The sequence below is a fragment of the Halichoerus grypus genome, chromosome 3 (genome assembly GCF_964656455.1).
Source record: "Halichoerus grypus chromosome 3, mHalGry1.hap1.1, whole genome shotgun sequence".
In the NCBI taxonomy this organism is placed as follows: Eukaryota; Metazoa; Chordata; class Mammalia; order Carnivora; family Phocidae; genus Halichoerus; species Halichoerus grypus.
Genome location: NC_135714.1, coordinates 57,985,680 through 58,005,199, shown reverse-complemented (window position 1 = coordinate 58,005,199; position 19,520 = coordinate 57,985,680). Strand labels below are relative to the sequence as shown.

The 19,520-nt window shown below is 37.3% G+C and overlaps 1 long non-coding RNA gene across 7 annotated transcripts in view; it reads right to left on the bottom strand.

Annotated features, from left to right (window-relative positions):
- The window catches only part of LOC144381351 (uncharacterized), a 108,399-nt gene that overhangs the window by 66,693 nt on the left and 22,186 nt on the right, over positions 1–19,520 (bottom strand). For 3 of the 7 annotated variants that reach the window (XR_013446372.1, XR_013446369.1, XR_013446368.1), the window contains exon 3: positions 9,512–9,551. The exons of 2 other annotated variants lie outside the window; for them this stretch is intronic. This is a non-coding gene — a long non-coding RNA (uncharacterized LOC144381351). Of the gene's footprint in view, positions 1–6,228; positions 6,591–9,511; positions 9,552–19,520 lie in introns of those variants that run through there. 2 more of the 7 variants (XR_013446367.1, XR_013446366.1) reach the window with 2 other exon arrangements.

Here is a 19,520-nt window from a genome sequence, read left to right as displayed (position 1 = left end):
TAATGACTGGTATTATCTAATTTTGAAAGATTCCTGAATCAAACTATGATTGTGATTTACTGTTAAAATGTTTATAAAGTATAATTTACCCCTGATCTGGTCTGTTAGCTATTCTACAAGAAAATATAAATCATTCTATGAGAGCATGAATGAAAGTAAAGGAAAGACAGCTTCACTAGTTGGCTAAAAAACTTCAGGCTCATATAAGATGCAGTCAGCCCTAAAACTGCCTGTCAAGAATGCAAGGCAGATGGAACTGGTCCTCTTTATTTATGACATCCTTTGAGCTCTAGTAGTGCTGTGATTTATTTTATTCTTCAAGACAGTCGTTGAATCTTATTTTAACTTGATTTCACCTATCCAGTGAAGCATAAATAGTGTAATTTTAAAAATACGTTTGACAAAATTGTCTCCTGAGATCTCCAAGGATATGAAGACAAAATGTTAGTCCAATCACACCGGTATCGAGAATGTACAGCTAGGCATCCAGCAATATTCATAATATTAGTTAGTGGACTGGAGTCAGTTTGGAGGGTAAAACATGCCATAAGACTCTGTCATGAACACCTCTTCTCTAATATTTTTATCAAAACCTTGGATGAATAAAGCATGCTTTGTTTAAGTGGCAGAAAATTCTGGATGGACTGACGTGGTAAACAGCCTGTAAGATGGCCCCAGTGATTCCTGCCTCCTGGCATTCATACCTTCATGTAATCCCCTCCCCTTGTGTGTGAACTGGTCCTAATGACTCACTTCTAATAAATATAATAGAGCAAAAGTGATGGGAGTCACTTCTGAAATTAGATTACAAAGAGATTATGGTTTCCATTTTGCATCTTCTTTCTTATTCTCTCTTGCTAACTTGCTGTGATGGACTCTAGCTGCCTCATGGAGAGGCCCGTGTAGAAAGGAACTGAGGGAGACCTGTACCCAACAGCTAGTGAGGAGCTGAAACACTCAGCCCAACTAGTGAAGCTGTCTTTCCTTTACTTTCAAAACACATAGCCCATGAGGAACTGAATTCTGCCAACAACCATGTGAGTGAGCCCAGAACCAGATCTTCCCTCACCTGAGGCTTCAAATGAGACTGCAGACCCAGACAACACCTGCAGCCTGGTGAGGGACTTTGGTGCGGAGGCACCCAGATAAGCCAAGCCCTGGATTCCTAACCCACAGAAACTGGGAGATAATAATGTTTGGTATTTCTTAGCCACTCAGTTGTGAGCTGATTTGTTATACAGCAATAGATAACCAATAAAATTCACCAGGAGTCAGTGAACTATAGTCTGTGACTAAATCTGGTCAGAGGTCTGCATTATATGGCCTTTGAGCTAAGAATGCTCTTTACATTCAAAAGATTCCTTCCTTTCTCTCTCTTTTTCTTTTTCTTTCTTTCTTTCTTTCTTTCTTTCTTTCTTTCTTTCTTTCTTTCTTTCTTTCTTTCTTTCTTTTTCTTTCTTTCTTTCTTTCTTTCTTTCTTTTCTTTCTTTCTCTTTCTTTTTTCTTTCTCTCTTTCTCTCTTCCTTCCTTTCTTTCTTCTCTCTTTCTTTCTCTCTTTTTCTTTCCTTCTTTCGTCTTTCTTTCTTTCTTCCTTCCTTCCTTTCTTTCTTTCTTTCTTTCTTTCTTTCTTTCTTTCTTTCTTTTCTTTCTTTCTTTCTTTCTTTCCTTCCTTCCTTCCTTCCCTCCTTTCCTTCTTTCTTTTTTGGAACATGTAACAAAGACCTCTGGCCCACAAAGCCTAAAATATTCATGATCTAGATTTTACAGATCTAGATAAAGCTCACCAACCCCTGCAGTAAATAATATGACTGATAAAAGAATCAAGATTCAAAATGATTACCTTAATTGACTAAAATAAAGAAGTAAAGTAAATGAGATAAAATTTGGCAGTAGTTCAGAAAAAGTTCTGCCCTTAAGGTGAAAAATTCAATCTCAGAAACATCGGATAATGATCCTGTGAAAACAGAGAATTTTAGTAGACCCCAGGCTCACAAAGAGCTAAAATATAATGTAGATGTTTAAAAAGGTTAATATAATCCAAGATTGCATTAACATAAATATAAATCCAGTTCATAGAGAAATATAACCTTAAGACTATTCTGCATTTGGGGCGCCTGGGTGGCTCAGTCGTTAGGCGTCTGCCTTCGGCTCAGGTCATGATCCCGGAGTCCCGGGATCGAGTCCCACATCGGGCTCCCTGCTCAGCGGGAAGCCTGCTTCTCCCTCTCCCACTCCCCCTGCTTGTGTTCCTGCTCTCGCTGTGTCTCTCTCTGTCAAATAAATAAAATCTTTAAAAAAAAAAAGACTATTCTGCATTTGTCAGACCACATGTAAAGTACTTCAACATAGATCATTTAAAAACTAGAGACAATGGAAAAGGCTTTTATATTTATTTTGCTAGAAAAGGCTTTTAAATATATTTCTTTAAACAATTGCAAGATACAATTTTTCAAACCAACATGATAGTGGAATCACTAGTATCCAAAATTAAGCATTTTATCTGTATTAATTTCTCTATTTTTTTACTCGATTCTTCTTCTGATACCAATTTGTATTATATAACATGTTTATTCTTGTCTTCCTGTTTTCTTTCCAAGTATGCCCAAAGTTGTAGAGGGGAACGGAAAGACATCTAAGGACACACCTGTGTTTAACTATGGAGGTGGGAGATGATTTGCATATTTAAGGGTATTGTATTTTATGGCGAGGTGTGGAGAAAAAGGAACCTTCATGCACTGTTGATGGGAATGTAAATTGGTGCAGTTACTGTGGAAAACAGTATGGAGGTTCCTCAAAAATTTAAAAATAGAAATACTATATGATCCAGTAATTCTACTATTGGGTATTTACTCAAGGAGAACAAAAACACTAATTCAAAAAGATGTATGCACCCCTATGTTTATTACAGCATTATTTAGAATAGCCAAATATGGAAGCAACCTAAGTGTCTATCAATAGACTAGTGGATAAGGAAAATATGGTGTACACACACACACGCACGCACACACACACACAGACACACACACACAGAGGAATATTACATAACCACCTTTGATAAGATCATGGCATTTGAGACAACATGGATGGAATTAGAGGTTATTATACTAAGTGAAATAAATCAGATTGAGAAAAACAAATACCATATGATTCCACTCATAGGTGAAATCTAAAAAACAAACAAATGAATAAACAAACAAAAAGCAGAATCAGACCTGTAAATATAGAGAATAAACTGATGGTTGCCAGAGGAGAGAGGGGTGGAGGGTTGGGCAAAATGGGTGAATGGGAGAAGGAAATACAGGCTTCCAGTTATAAATAAATAAGTCACAAGAATAAAAGTCACAGCGTAAGGAATGGGTAATAGGGAGGTAATGGAACAGATGGTAGCTTCCCTTGTGGTGGGCATAGCATAATGTATAAACTTGTCAAACCACTAGGTTGCCTGAAACTAATGTAACATGTGTATCAACTATATTCAAATTAAAAAAAAAAAGAGAGTACTGTATTTTATAACCTCCTAAAATCGGGTCTATCTCTGAGTGCCTATGTTTGCATATGCTGTACACATCTGTGTTTACAAAAGTATCCCAGAGTTTTGAGGTAAAAGTCATTGCAGAATAAAATGCACCCAGAAACAAACAAAGAAAAGATAATTTTAAACTAACTCTAAATTCACATTTCTACATGTCATGAATGAGAAGCATAGAGATTAACCAAGTATGTTTCAACTTACTTGGATACAAAGTGTTTTAAGACTGACCCAGGATATAATATACCCCAGAGACTCAATTAGCTCCCTTCTTTCCTTATTTACAATAAAATCTACTCTCTCCTTGCTTTTCTAGAAAGCTACTGCAGTTTATTTTAATTTTATAGTCCATGACTCCTTGTTTACTCTTACCCGTGAGAAATTGTTCTGAATGTAGTAAGCAGTGCCTGACTCACATCTAGTCAGCTTCCACACCAGCCAGAGGGAGGGCAGTCAAGGAGGACTAGTGATAAAAACAGCTTTTGATGCTGAACCTTGGAAAGCAGAACTGTGGAGGCACTAACAAAGTTCCTTTGGGAAGATTATTTCTCCCCCAAAATGAGTGAAAAGTGACTGCTATTTTCATACCCTAGAGGGAGGTGCAGACTTGCACGAAGCTGACTCAGTGGTTAAAAAAAAGCAAAAAAGAGATTAAAGGAAAAGAATAAACACACCAAAGAAAGGAAAGAATTGGAGTGATGACATTTCTGCTTATATTGAATCCCTATTTGAATAAAATTACTTAAATACTTAAGGTTAAAATTTTAATTTCAAGCCTCCATTTGGGTAATGCTTACCTTTGACTTTATTTTGTTCTACTAGCCCAATACTGGTGGCCCTCAACAGTAAACTTTATTTAATATTTATGTCAGAGATCACGATACTCAAAAACCAAAAAATCCTTTAACTGCTAAGGGTGTAGATGGAAATCACCATATGATAAGCTTTTTAATTATGAGTGTCTGTGTAAACAAATTATTTCTTATAAATTTCAGTTTGATCATGAGAAACTAGGAGATGCAAATATATATATTCTCATATATATATAAATTATATACAAAATATGTATATTATATATATATTCTTTTAAATTGTTTTAATAATTGAGGGGAAAAAAGAGAAAACCAGGAATGAAATGAACCAGTAAATTAACCTGCTTGCTCAAAAGGAAAATTACAAGCATATATGGCCAGTCTTTCTATTTGTATATTTATTACAAAGTAATTCACCAGAAATTATTCAACGTCTTTAATGCATTTAAAAGATGACTCTTACTGCTCAATATGATTTCACTTTTCTGAAAATTGAGAAGCCACATGTCCACAAAATACTCTTTTTGTTTGTTTGTTTTAAAAATTCTATTTATTGATTTGAGAGCGAGCATGAGTGGGGGTGGGGGGCAAGGGGTGGACAAGCAGATTCTGTGCAGAGCCCCATGGGGGACTTGATCCAACAACCCTGAGATCATGACCTGACCCCAAATCAAAAATTGGAGGCTTGAGCCATCCATACGCCCCGGGAAAATATTCTTTTTGGTATGAGGTATATAGTTATGTAGCTATTCCAACTTCATTTTGAATTTGAGTTTTCTCTGTTACCATATTTGGCCTTAGCAGATTCATAGGTAAATTAGAAATGAAAATGCCTCTAAAATTAGCATTGCTTGATATATATTTTATCACTTTATTATTAAATATGCCATGATTTGTATTATTAAATATCATATTGTTATAAATTTTATATCCATACAATGCAGAACTTTTTTCTCCTGATTTTTATGATGTAAACAAAATAGCAATAAAGGAAATGAAATATTGGTATGCCCTTCTAATATAGTCACTGTTTCCTTTCCCTTGTTCTTTTATTTTTATGCCCATATTCATGCATATTTTAAGTTGTTGCTTTCATAATAGACAAAGTGTTATGCCTTACCTTTTTCACTTAAAATTATGTCAAAACTGTTTTTCTACTTGCTGTATGGTTCCTAATTATCATCTTAATGTGTAGATACTCAAAGACATTGTAAAATGAGATAAGGTATCACTTGTGGAAGGCCAGGTGACTAGCCATGTCCACAACATGCCACTTACCTTGGTAAGTTTTTCACTGTTCCCTTCTTTACAGACTGGGACACCCAATTTGTTCCTTGCCCCAGAATTAATTGGATACAGGGATATCAATTCATTCTATCAGTCCTCTGAGACTGACATATGATGAGACTAAAATAACAATTTATTAATTTACAATGGGAAGTAAAGAAGTAAAGGTACAAACCTACATCCCTGTGTTTGCTTTGACCTATCACATTTTCTCCCTTCAGGCAAGCTACATGGGAGGTTGCTTGATTAGAATGGACTACAAACACTGAGTCTCTAATGTAATTAAATGCCTGTCCCCATAATGGCTTCAAGTACTTCTAAGCAGGATAATAAAGTCCTAATCAGTGTTGAATGGGCAGACCTGTTTTGTCTTTAAGACTCCTCCTTTTCTGTTGCTTCAGTTGGGGAGCAACCCTATCTTCAATTGACACGTTCGTTAGAAGTGTCAGTAAGTTCATTCTGGTTACAGTTATATTCTTTAGGCCTGGCAGCCATTTTCCTTCTTCTGACTTGATCCATTATGTTTTAATTTTATTGTCTCCTTGCAAAAATATTATTTTTCTTAAATCTTAGTTATTGAAAAACACCTTACTGGGCGCCTGGGTGGCTCAGTCGGTTAAGCAACTGCCTTCGGCTCAGGTCATAATCCTGGAGTCCTGGGATCGAGTCCCGCATCGGGCTCCCTGCTCAGCGGGGGGTCTGCTTCTCCCTCTGACCCTCTTCCCTCTCGTGCTCTCTGTCTCTCATTCTCTCTCTCTCAAATAAATAAATAAAATCTTTAAAAAAAGAAAAACACCTTACTTATTGTATCCATGTGTCCCAAATATCCCTTACAAATGGCAGCATAGTATTCCATCGAGTTTCTCCATCATTAGTCATTTGTAGTTTTCCCTTCCCCATCCTATGCAATTATAATGCATGTCATTTTCTTCTTCCTTGGAATTTTTCAAAAGAACAAATTCCTATGAGTATTAGAAAATAAAAAAGAGAAGACATTATGTAACTTTTTATATTACTACCTAATTACTACACAAAATGGTTTGAGCAGTTTATCCTGATACCAGCAAAATACAGCAATTTCAAAATAATCTCAACATTAGTCAATTAAATTTCTCTGAAATTTTACTATGTTAATAGGAATAAAACTAGAATATGTTGCTATTTCAAACTGCATTTTTTTGAGGTAGGCTCCATGCCTAGCATGGAGCCCAGCATGGGGCTTGAACTCGTGACCCTGAGATCAAGACCTGCACTGAGATCAAGAGTTGGGCGCTTAACCAACTGAGCCACCCAGGCTCCCAAATTGCATTTTTAATTACTACTGAAACTGGTCACTTTTGCATGTTTCATTATTAATTTTTTCTCATTAAATAAATCAAATCACATTTTTTGTTCATTTTTTTGAGAACTTGATATTTAGCTTATCACTTTCACTGAACTCTTTATAAGATATAGATACTGTTTCTGTCAACATAGAGGCTGAAATTTCCCAATTTGTTGTTTTAATTTAAAATATCCAGATATATTCTTCTGTGTTTTATAAACCTCTTCAAATTCTGTTCTGGTCATTTAATACATTTTAACTTTTACCTTTTTGATAAAATCTTCCTCATTCACTTCTCCACTGTTTAGAAATACCTGGGTTGTCATATATTAAAATAAATGATTACATATAGCTAGTTTTCCTCTCCAGTATTGCTTAGGGAATTTATCAACCATCCTTAATTAATGAATAAATCCCTGCAGTCTCACATTGTACCATCTACTACATAGAGTTGCCCCTGAAAGAAGCAGCTCAGTTGCAAATCAATGCCCAAAATCAAAACTTCCTTTGTGAATTTTGATTGAAGCTCATATTCAAAACTTCTGTCTGTTCTCTTTGTTCATTATGTTTTAATATGTTTGACCTGTCTCTCACAATTGCAGTAGCATGGGCCTCGATTTCAGTTGTTCCAGAGAATGACTGTCTATCTTTTTGAAGTGCTCTCCACGAAACCCTCGAAAGTGATTTATTTAGATTGGGTCTTTCTGGGTTTCTTTTTCTGAATACATATTATATCATAACATATTTATTATGTCACATTATATTATATATTACATAATATTTTAGACACTTAAATTCTTTTGCATTTTGGTTTGCATCTCAGTAGTCTAAGGGAATCTTAAAATTAATAATTATACATATTAAAACATGTTAAGGATAATATTCCTCAAAGTACAGTAAATTCTCTGTTACTTAATCACCTAATCAACTCAACAGACAGATAAATGGATGGAAGGAGAGAAGAAGAGAGGGAGCAAGGGAGAATGAAAATAGAATTTACAATTATATTCATATAACTTTTTATAACATATAAATGAAACATAAACTATATTTCTTATATTATTTGTATATGACTACTGTTTGTACTTCTACAATGCAAGGCTCTCTATCATTCCCAATAATAAATACTGTATTAGATTCCAATCACGCTTAGACATCCTGCAAGTGTAAGGTATGATTTCGTGTATCTTCCAACCCTTGTATTCCCAAATTCTAAAAACAGGAATGTATAGATTTAGATATATACTGCCCAGGGCAACAAAAAGAGCCTTTCAGCTATGCAAAGACAAGTCTTTTCCTGTTAGTCTGGTCTTGTCTGTTTCACTAAAACTCTTATGTGTTTCTCTAGATTGCCACAATGTTCATCAGTAATGTAGTACCTGAGTGGGGAAACAGTGAAAAAAATTTAGAACAGAAGACCCTGGGATAATGGCTCTAAAATAATTAAGGCACTTAATATATTATTATAGTAAGGAGATATTGTTATAATTTCTCACTCTTAGTGTAATATATGTAAAAAAGGGAGGGGGGTGGGGACAGGGTGGAGAAAGCAATGGAATGCTATGATGCTTACACTACTCCTGGGTAAGCCCCATGACCATGTTTAAAGATCCGGTATTCACCTAATGCAGTCAGATTACTTTGGAGGACAATGATTTTTAAGTCTTTACCACCCTCAGCAAACATACTTGAAGGTGGAATTTCACACTTAGAGATTACAGCAAAGTTTTCCAGTTAAGACACTGGGCCAATACATGGCTTTGTCTGCAACAACAAAAAAGTCTTATTTGCCTTGTGAACATGGAACCAACAGAAGGTATTAAAAGTTATAGATAGTCACAGTTGATTTTATTATTTTGGATTTAACATGAAGCTTAAAATCCTAATTGAAAAAAAAATGTTTTAATAAGAGAAATCTGTCAAAAATATACACATACAAAGAGCTTTGGTAATAACATGTAACTTAAATTCTCAAAAAGATATGACTTGCTCCTAAACATCCTGTAGGAAGTGATTTTTTTAAAATCTATTTGTTTTTAAAATATAAAATATTAATAATCATGCCATAAACTATCTGAAAAATATACTTTCTTAAATGTATATGACCTTCAGTTAAAGGAAACAAAACATCAGCCTTTAGATTTTATGCACTATTACATAATTTTTCCATTAATGTTTCATCATGCCTTTTTCTAAATGTTCTAACTTCAAGTTGAAGGTTGAGGTAGAAGGCACAGAATAGAAGTTGCGCAAACTGTTGCCAATGTAATCTCGTTTTAAAAAGTGTTTTCAACAATGAATCCCTATTTCCAACCACCTCCAGTCTAAACTACTTCTCAGGGTCCTAGAGTTTCCATAATCTGGATCTAACTTTTCCACTTTATTCCCAATAATCCTCAGTGCCCTTCTTTTCTCCTGGTTGGGCCTATTAAATTCATGCATTCAATAAATATTTGTTGAGTGCCTACCATGTGGCAGGCATCAAGCCACAATGTAATGGTGGCACAGGCTCCAGAATCAGATAGACCAAGTCAAAATACAAGCTAAAATGCCACCTACTGTGAGATTCTTTAACCTCCATTTGCCTCTGATTTCTTATCTGTAAAAAGAGGATAATATAGTATCATAAGTTTATTGTAAAGATTATAGGAAATAATATGTGTCGAGTGTGTACAATCATTCCTGACACCTAGTAAGCCCTCAAGAAACATTAGGTGTTATTAGGGAGTGCATAGTGTTTAAGAAAATCAAAGAATTGAAACAAAATTGGGTAAGTGCTATTCCGGGGAAAGTATGGGGTGTTATGGCAGGGCCAAACAAAGCAACTACATTGTCAGGAAAGGTTTTCCAGAGGAAATGACATTGAAGGTGAATCCTGAAATATAAGTTGGAGTGACCTTGGTGATAGCAGAGAGTGGTCTAGGCAAGGAGAGCTATATGTGAGAAGGCCCAGAAGTACATTAACATGGTATTTTGGAGAAACTGAATGAAATTCAGTAGACCTGAGTAATGAGAGATGAGGACAGAGTAGGGGAAGCTGCAAGATCCAGATCTAGACATTAATATCCAGGTCCATATTCTTTAAGAGAATTTCAACTTTATACCAACAATAATGAGAAGCAATTTGGAGACTTTAAGAGGAAAGGCGGGGCACCTGGGAGGCTCAGTTGGTTAAGCATCTGCCTTCAGCTCAGGTCATGATCCCAGGGTCCTGGGATCAAGGTTCCCTACCTCCCCCGCCCTGCTCAGGCTTCCTGCTCAGCAGGGAGTCTGCTTCTCCCTCTCCCTCTGCCCCTCCCCCTCATTTGTGCACAGGCACTCTCTCTCAAATAAATAAATAAAACCTTTAAAGAAGAAGAAGAGGAAGAGGAGGAGGAAAGGCAATATGATGTTATTTGGGTTTGAAAATGAATGACTACAGATTGGAGAATAGATTGGAGGAGAAAAGTGAGAACAGGATCATGACATGATCTACTATCTTTCAAAGACCAGATAAATACCATGGTCCTTGCAAAGCTTTTCTTTATAGCTTGAGCTCTCCTTGATCACCACTGATTGCTTTCTTTCTTCTAAACTCTAATAGCACTTTTTTGGTTTTTGTTTCTTGTTTTTTTTTTACTTTGGCAATATATCTTGAAACCATAACCTCACCACAAGGTTAGTATCTGAGGGGAGACAGACTGAAAGAAGAAATATTCACCTGTCTTTCCAAGCATAACCCCGAGAGAGACTCACACCTATACAGGGGCTGCCTGTTGGATTCCTAGAAACAGTCTCAGATTGAGTTTAGTGTATAGGGAGTATTCATGGGACAAAGGAGTACCCATGGGATTGACATTTGTGCAAGAGAGGAAAAGGAAGCAGGAGTGGGGAAAGGAAGAATTCAAGCAACAGTCCCAACCAACCTCATTGGAACCTTTGGAGTTAGAACGGCCTCTCAGATGTCAAGGCCTTTATACCCCACATCAATCAGCTATTGGGTATAGGACTTCCCTGTGGCTCTCTGTAACTGAGGCCATCTTTGAAGGCTATTTATAGATAGTTCCTTCAGCAGCTGAGGCCTCAATCCTTCACTGACAGGGGATCCAGGTGGTATATCAGAGTGTCACTACATTGGGATAAGATAGCCTGGACTGCTTATTCAAAAAACCTGACCAAACCCAACAAAATCTTCATCAGACTTTATACATAGCCATCTTATCATACTTCCTAGTAGCCATGACCTCCTTCTCAGGAGAAAGATGAATTTCCAGTGTAAATAGACAAGTGAAGAGGAGGACTATGGAAGAGAGGAAAAAGAAGAAGCTGAGTTTGTACTGCGCTCCAAATTTAGCTAGAATATTTTGGGAGAATATGTCCAGGAACATATGTTAGATAGGCACTTGCTGTTAGAGGGCTATTGTCATCAACTAATCAGAGATACACAATGCTGTGAACTTCTGGAGTACTTAGACACTGAACTTCACCTGAATCTTATCTAGCATTCCCACAGGCCATGCACAGGACAAGTATTTTACGTGATGCTCTCATTCTTGAGGAGATAGATAGATAGATAGATAGATAGATAGATAGATAGATAGATAGATAGATAATAGATGATAGATAGATATAAACACACACATTTGTCCTATTAAATGGTGTTTTTGAAATAGGAAGCAGATATTAATTGTGAATAAATAGTTGACTGCATGATCCAGTTTGCATCTGTGGCTCAAACCCAAAAACAAAAAAGGAATGTAATCCACTCTTAGAAGACCTATATGTCCCTTAGAATTCCATAGATGAAATATCTATGACAACCTCTCAACCCTCTTTGCTTCTTTGCTGGCACCCTGGTACTCTTTAAGAGAAGAGTGAGAAACCCCAATTCTGCCAGGAACTGTTGCAACTGCAAATCTGTGCTGGTATGAGAATGTCCAACCCCAAGACCTTAGACCAGCTCAGAGGGAACGTGAAATCTAATCCATATTCAAGAGAACATTATCAGGAAGATGGTCTTCAGACCCACTTGGAGCAATTTAAGTATTGGGTAATTCTTGTTAGCCATTGGACCTTTTTGATTCTCCATGATCTAGATATATCAAAAAATGTAGCCTTATAGGATTGCCTGGGTTTTGTGGTCCTAGCACTACCATACCATCTCTGAGGAAACTCCAGTATATGTATCTTTGAGAGCTTTGGGTTTGAATGTCTGTGCTGGATTTTGTCATGTGAATTTAGACAATGCTGAAAACTACATTTCCCAAAGTTCTTTTCCCTCTGTGGTACAAGTTGACCAAAAGAGGAACCACATGAGATTTGGGAGGCAAAAGTGAAACAGAAGTCATTACCCTTAGAAGGTCACAGCAGTCAGACATGGTGACAAAAAAGACAGAGTATTGGCAATTCCCAACTTGTCCTCCCCTGCATTTGGCTCATCTTCCCAGCTGCTGGTTCTGCTGGCCAACTGTGACTCCAGGCCCTCCACCAGGTGCTTGCCTGTGGACCCATTGAGGCAGTAGCTACATAAAGGCAATAACTTCCCAGAACTAGCAATTTCCATGGACCTTACCCTCATTGTTGTGCTTTGGCTTCCTGAAGGGCTTGGTTTCTTGCTTTTCCCTTCAAGCTTTGACTTGTCCACCAGGCAAGTATTTAGAAAGTACAGATTGATGATGATTTTTTTGAGTCTCTAACTCTTGTCTTCCAGACTTTCATTTCCACAGGCTCCCTTCACATTTAATAAATTCCTTATTCTTATAAATTTTATAGTGGTTTTGTTATCCTGACAGAATCCTGAATGATATCCTTTCTAGCCAAGTAAGTTAGAGAAACTAGATATGATATTAGGGTCTACAAAAGGTAATTATCTTTCAGGAATGGAAGAGCTTCTTCACCTCAATCTCGACCATACCCTGCCTTCCATCTCCTCCTCTCATAAAGAGAGCCCTCCATCATCTCCACGGAGGAATCCCTGCCATATGGGTACCTCAGATTAAGGTGTACTCTGTCTATGCACATATTTCTAGAGAAAGCTGTTGATGGCAATAATTAATTACACAATATATGGGACTGGACATGTTTCCTATAAACATTGCCTCTAAGACCTGGATACACCTACTTGAGAGGTCTTAAAACTCCTCCGTGATGTTCTTAACAAGGAACAGCACAAATGACAAGAGAGCTAAGCATATGTCAGGTGCAGGTGTCATATTCTTCTTGAAAGTCAACTCCATATCATATATATGTCAGGTTCATATAAGACAAGAGGAACCTATAAATTTATCGATGTACAAGTTTATTCATGCCTGAAAGTCTTTGCTCAAAGACTGACATGGCCCTACAACCACAGCTAGAAGTGGAAAACTTCATCAGTGGGTGAGAGGAGGCTGACACATGGACCAAGCAGCATCTGAAGGAGTTGTAGAATTACTGGAAGCAGTCCTGAAGAATCAAGGTGTTGCTTGCACTAACATGAAGCCCAGACAATGTGGCCTGGTTGGATACTGAGGTCCATTCAAGCCCCTGAACATGACCCATGAGGATGTCTAGTAATCCTTTTTCTGACAAAACTTTCTGATGCATAGCACTATTTATAAGATTTGCATCTAGAAGCAAAGCAGGCTCAGGATGCCCTGGGAAAACTTATACCCTGATTCCTCAGAGCTCATTAAAAAGGGTTTGTCCTAGGGGTGCCTGGGTATTGCAGATCTCAGGGGCATGAGATCGAGCCCTGCCTGGGTTCTACACTGAGTGTGGAGTCTGCTTAAGACACTCTCTCCTTCTGCCCCTCCTCCCCCTAAAATAAATAAATCTTAAAAAAAAGTTTGTCCTAGCCCTTCCCTTTCATATAGATTTAGTACAATTCTTAGTGCTTCCACCAAGATGGGGCACAAAGTATTCTTTACATTGGATCATATTCTGCTTCAGAGCCTGCTGCCTTGCTGATTGAAAAGGTGTTTCCTCTCCATAAACTACCTGATAATTTACAGTGAGACCGTGTACAGTGACTAGTCTTGTGTTTTTAGAGTGCATCCCTTAAATTCTTCAATGTCTTAGTTCATGCCTCTCCTACTCACTATCCACAGATAGAGGTTAAAAGGAGTGACTAACCAGACACAGAAAGAAAACTTCTGTGGCTACATATCAAATAAATAATATGACTATGTCATCCATCTTACAACAGAGAAACTGGCCTTTAACAATTTTTATATACCCCTTCTTCAATAAATATGGATTTCATGTCCACTGCTTTCTTCTATGCCTAGCATCACCATAACCTTTGCCTCAACTCAATTCCTGGAAGAAATCCAAAACAACCCAGAGGAGTTATGGACATCTCCTGATACAAGGCTTCTGTGGTTTTCATATCCACCGTCACTCAGGCCCTGTAGCATGTGAGTCTTCAGTTTCTACAGCCAGACCTTCTAACGGATGGGTTGCCAATTTCTATGTCTATGACCACCTAAGTCAAATCCTCTGGCTACTTCCCACTGTCTGTCCCCCTCAAAGAAATTCCCCATACCTTTCTCTCATGCTTCCATTACGTGACAAATTGTATGGTCATCATCCTCTTCACCATCATCACCATAACACTTTTCATTTCCTTCTTCAGATAAGTCCCTGTTCTTTAACTCAAATCTGGATCTCCCTTGAAGATAACAGTTCCCCTAGGCCCCTCTCAAGTGCATGTTTTTGGCAGGTAAATGAGAGTTTTTGTCTAATGACTTCTATTCTCCTAATGAAATAGGAGATAAGATCATCTTCTAAAGTGATTTCAAAATATATCTTGAATCTAACCACTTTCAGCTACCTCTACTACTAACATAGTAGTCTAAACCAGCATTACATCTTGCCTGAATCTACTAAATAAGCATTCTGACTAGTCTTCCTACATCTTTTGGCCTCTTCCACATAAGCAACTAGGATGATTTTGTCAAAACACCGATCACAGAACTTTCTCGCTTAACACACTTCAGTGGCATCCTATCTTTGGGTAAAGACAGAAAGCCTTACAATGGCCTTCTATGATTGGCCTTTACCTGTTTCTTAGACTCATTTGGCAACATGCTGTTCATAGCTTTCTGACACAATGGCCGCAATAGCCATCTTTCAACTACTTGAAGCCACAATAATTCCTTTTATCAGAAGGAATTAGGGTAGGCATACTTTATCCATTCTTTATCTAGTTATCTCCTATTTCCCCTTATGATCTCAGATCAACCATAATTTCTCAGGAAAGCACTATTATACTCTCTTTCTTCCCTATAACATTTAACATAGAGTTTTCCATTAATTGTTTTAATTAATTAATAATTATTAGTTATTCTCATTAATTAGTATTATATTTATATTTGGTTATATGGATCATTACATTATCATATTATATTTATCATTATATTAAATAATTTTGGATTGATGTATAATGTCTTTCCCCCACTTAGCTTGTAAGCTGAGTAACAGTAAGGACCATGTTTATTTTTGTTCACCATTGTATTCTAATCCAGAGCCTAATACATATATAATAAGCATTCAATAAGGATCTGTTAAAGAAACAAAAGCTTAAGTTGACAGTTTTGAACACTAAGAAAGACAATACAGAGAAGAGACTCTGTGGCTCTTCATAATAGATATGTACCACCCATCACTACTTTCTAGCCTATATAAGAACAAGATTTCTGACTATAAAGTAGGAGCCTTCTACTTCCAGGTTTACCATTCTTGCATCCAAAATTCATTTTCACTAATCCCTATACACATGACACTAGAACTCCCCTCTAAACCCAATGCTTTGCAACTTACCCCAACTGCCAGAGACAAGGAGCCAAAACACACAGTAGGAAATGATCTGGACTTTGCCATTATTATAGCTAGCCCTGGTACTTCATCTGGTGGAGACGGTACTTAGTAGAGAAAAACACATCTGAACAACCACTGATGTGGACCTCCCGTGTAAAGTCCAGTGGTTTTGGTTGAGACACGGCTCCATGACCAAAAATGACGGTTATGTTTCCTACAGAAACAGGGGTTGAGTCCCTATAGAATAATGAAGTCGTTTGAAGTGGGAATGATCATTAGAACACACTTTTGAGAGCAAGCCAAGAATCAGAAAGAGGAAACCAAATACCAAAGTCTAGTTCAAAGGACAGGAGAACTGGGAATGGAGCCACAGTCAGAGGTTAGATGGACTATGGAATGAATGGGTGCAGATTAGGAACCAAGGAGTTGTGTACAAAATATCACAGTGAACAGATCAGAGTAGACAAATGCCTGGGGCCATGGCCATAAATGACTGATGTAAGGCACATAGGTGGACTAGAACATCCTACCAAAGAGAATTGATATCTATCAGGGAAAACCCTGGGAAAGTCTTCCCTTCCTTGAGAAAGAAAGCCTAGGTGTTTATGCAGGGTCAGAAGGAAAATCCCTCCAACCAGCTTCCTTTAATTGAGGCCCCTCACATATTCAGCTTGTGACCCATACCCAATAACAATTAAGCTTTAATAACGAGTATACTTCTCTGGTAACTAATAGGGAGATTCAGGTAATATAGCCCTTCTCACATCAGAAGTACTAAATCCTCTAGCTTCATTGCCATCTTGCTTCTTTCTCCCACTGTATTCTTGTGTTGACATAATTCATGACCTCTGATTTGTCTTCTAGCTTTTGGCCTAATATTTATTCTTTGTATTTGACAACAGATTGTTTTATCAACATTTTTTCTTGGGCCATGCTTTATACTTACTTTTCACCTCTTTTTTCTTCTAGCTATTCCAGATAATTAACTAATCTACTTGATACTTACTACCTCTGGAGTCCCTTTTCCACCTTAAATTTGAGTGGCTGATGTCTCTACCTAACCTGCCCTAATCCTTTGCACTCTTAGAGTATCAAGGGCAGGACTTATAGAGTATACAACTTAATATGCATTTAGTTATTATCTTATAATTATTTGGTCAATTCCTTGTTGTTTCCTGTATTTGAGCCCTATTTTACTAAATAAATCTTAGCTTTCTTGAGGAATGAGATTGATTTTATATTACCTCTCTGGTGCTGATAATATTAATCAATATACTGAATTTGAAATAATAACAAATTGTTGGTGAGGTGCATTGGGTATGGCAATGTATAACTTCATTCGAAGAAGCCTTCCTGAGAAGTTAAATGCTACCAAATCCCATTCAACACTTCTACAATTAAATTTAATAAAATATTGGGGTGCCTGGGTGGCTCAGATGGTTACACGTCTGCCTTCAGTTCAGGTCATGATCTCCAGGTCCTGGGATCAAGCCCCATGTCCTGGGATTGAGCCCCATGTCCTGGGATTGAGCCCCACGTTGGGCTCCCAGCTCAGCGGGGTGTCTGCTTCTCCCTCTCCCTCTGCCTCTCTCCCTACTTGTGCTCAGCACTGTCTCTCTCTCTATATCCCTCTCTCTCTCTCAAATAAATAAATAAAATCTTTTAAAAAATTAATTAAAAAATACTGTAATCTTAATAAGTAAGATAGTTTTCAAAATGATGTATTTGTTTTTAAAGAACATACATTGTATCAAATCATGGACATTTATAATTGGAAAGACCCTCAGAAATTATTTAACATAATACCCTGATAAATTAGAGAGTATCTCCTTAATGTTGATCTCTCGGCCTATGGGGGCAATCATTAAAACATAACTTAGTGAAAGAAGCCAAAGACAGTTTTGCTGAAAAAAGTGGCATTCAAGACAAACTGATTTATAGGTATGAGTTAGCTAGGCGAAGGGGGCACACAAAGTATGGGGTAAAAGCTGGGGAAGGAGAGGCGGAAGTGTCCACTGAGTTTGAGCAACCAGAACAAAAAGAATAAGGGGAGAGTAAGGGCACAAGATAACCTAGAAGCAGCCAGATTTTGAAGACCTTGTTGAGGATTATGGACTTTATTCTAAGAACATTGAGAAGCCATTAACAGGTTTTACGAGTAGCACAATATGAAAAGATTTTCCCTTTAAAAAACACCACTCTGGACTTTTGCTTCTGGTCAAGATGAGTAACCAGGATTAGATTTACCCTTCTGCCTGAAATAACTAGAAAAATAGATAATATTTATAAAACAATGGCTTTCAAGATACTGGTTTTCAGTCAATGAAAGACATTTATTTATTCCCTGTCAAATGAGAAGAAATAAGGTAAGCTATACCGTAGTCCCAGCTTACTCAAGAAAGTTTTCAGGCTGCAATGCAGGGAGGAATAACCCTGAGTTGAGGAGAAGGACCTGGGAGTCTGAGGAAGTCAAGTAGGCTAGAAGTGGCAGGAATAGTACTGGGAAGGAGAGAACTACATGGAGAAAGAATTCTAGAGATCTGCAGAGAGTGCCTCTTGAATATTCAGGTAAGTATTCATTAGCACATGTGTGTGAAGAAGCTACCTGAGGCTGGGGGGAGAACCACCCAAAAGGATTAGAGAAAACAGTATTCATAGTTCACATAGGGACTAGGATAGTGCCTGTTCCCAACAGCCAGAGTGGAAAACTTTATATTTTATATTTATATTTTTTATATTTATATATACTTAAATTTTAGAAGACATCATATCGGATACTAAGAAGAATCTTGCCTTAGTGGTGGGTATTATTTCATCTTGGACTAAATGTTGTTCTGGTCCTATCTAACACAGGTTGCAGCAAAATTTCTTAGAACTAGTAATAATAAGCAAATCTTAAAAGCAGCCAGAGGAAAAAGACTATCACATAAAGGAGACTAAAGATAAAGATGAGAGTAAATTTCTTATCAGAAGCAATTCAAGCTGATTATCTCAGCAGTCCTTGCAACAGCTATGAACTCTCTGCAGCTTTTTAGTGTTCATCAACACAGACTCCAGTGTCGTGGTCCACATAGGACACCCATATCTTTTTCATCGAGGTGACAAACAGCCACAGTAGCCAAGGACCTCCCAGAAAGGGAAATGTTGCTGTACCTCCCTCCCACAAAGAAACTACTGTGTCCTTCCCCAAAACTGGGGCTGCCATCCTCCCCACAACCTTGCAATTGCCCTGCACCCAACATTGGAGTACCTAAATATATAAAGCAAACATTAACAGATATGAAGGGACAAATAGACAGCAATACAAAATAGTAGTGGACTCAAGCTCCCATTTTCAACAATGGGTAGATCATCTTGACAAAATCAACAAAGGAACATCAGACTTGAGCTACACTATAGAACAGATAGGCCTAGCAGACCTACACAACATTGTATCCAATAGCAGCAGAATACACATTTTTCTCAAGCGCACATGGAACGTTGTCCTAGGCCACAAAACAAGTCTTAACAAACTTAAGAAGAGTGAAATCATATCAAGCCTCTTTTTTGACCACAACATTATGAAACAAGAAATCAGTAACAGGAGAAAACTGGAAAATAGAAATTAAACAATACACTCCTGAACTACCAATGGTTCAAAAAAAGAAATCAAAAGAGAAATTTAAAAATATCTTAAAGCAAGTGAAAATGGAAACACAGCACAGCAAAAGTTATGGTATGTAGCTAAAACACTTGTAAGAGGGAAATTCATAGTGATAAATGTCTACATTAAGAAAAAAAAAAGATCACA